Below are 298 nucleotides of genomic sequence, written 5' to 3'. Positions count from 1 at the left end.
ATTATCTGTTACGACTCTAGGCTGGAGCTCGTCTAGAGGTTCCCTTCCTAGCTACTTGCAGAGGCTGCTTTTTCAGCAGTCTTTTTTTCTCAAAGTGACAGATGCTTCAAGCACCTTGCCACACATCTTCCCTCCTTAACGTCCACCAAGAGTTTTTCTGTCAGGGTATGCTCCCCCTCGCCTTCCCCATCAAAGGGTGATGCACAAGGCAGTGGGACCTAGGGTTTTGAGGCACCCTACACTCACCTCTCCCTGGGGTGGCAACATGTAGTGGCATTTTGTAGAGACTACCCTGCCA

This window comes from Gavialis gangeticus, unplaced genomic scaffold (assembly GCF_001723915.1).
Source record: "Gavialis gangeticus isolate Ggan-Ray unplaced genomic scaffold, GavGan_comp1, whole genome shotgun sequence".
Lineage (NCBI taxonomy): Eukaryota > Metazoa > Chordata > Crocodylia > Gavialidae > Gavialis > Gavialis gangeticus.
Note: the sequence above shows the minus strand (reverse complement) of the source record.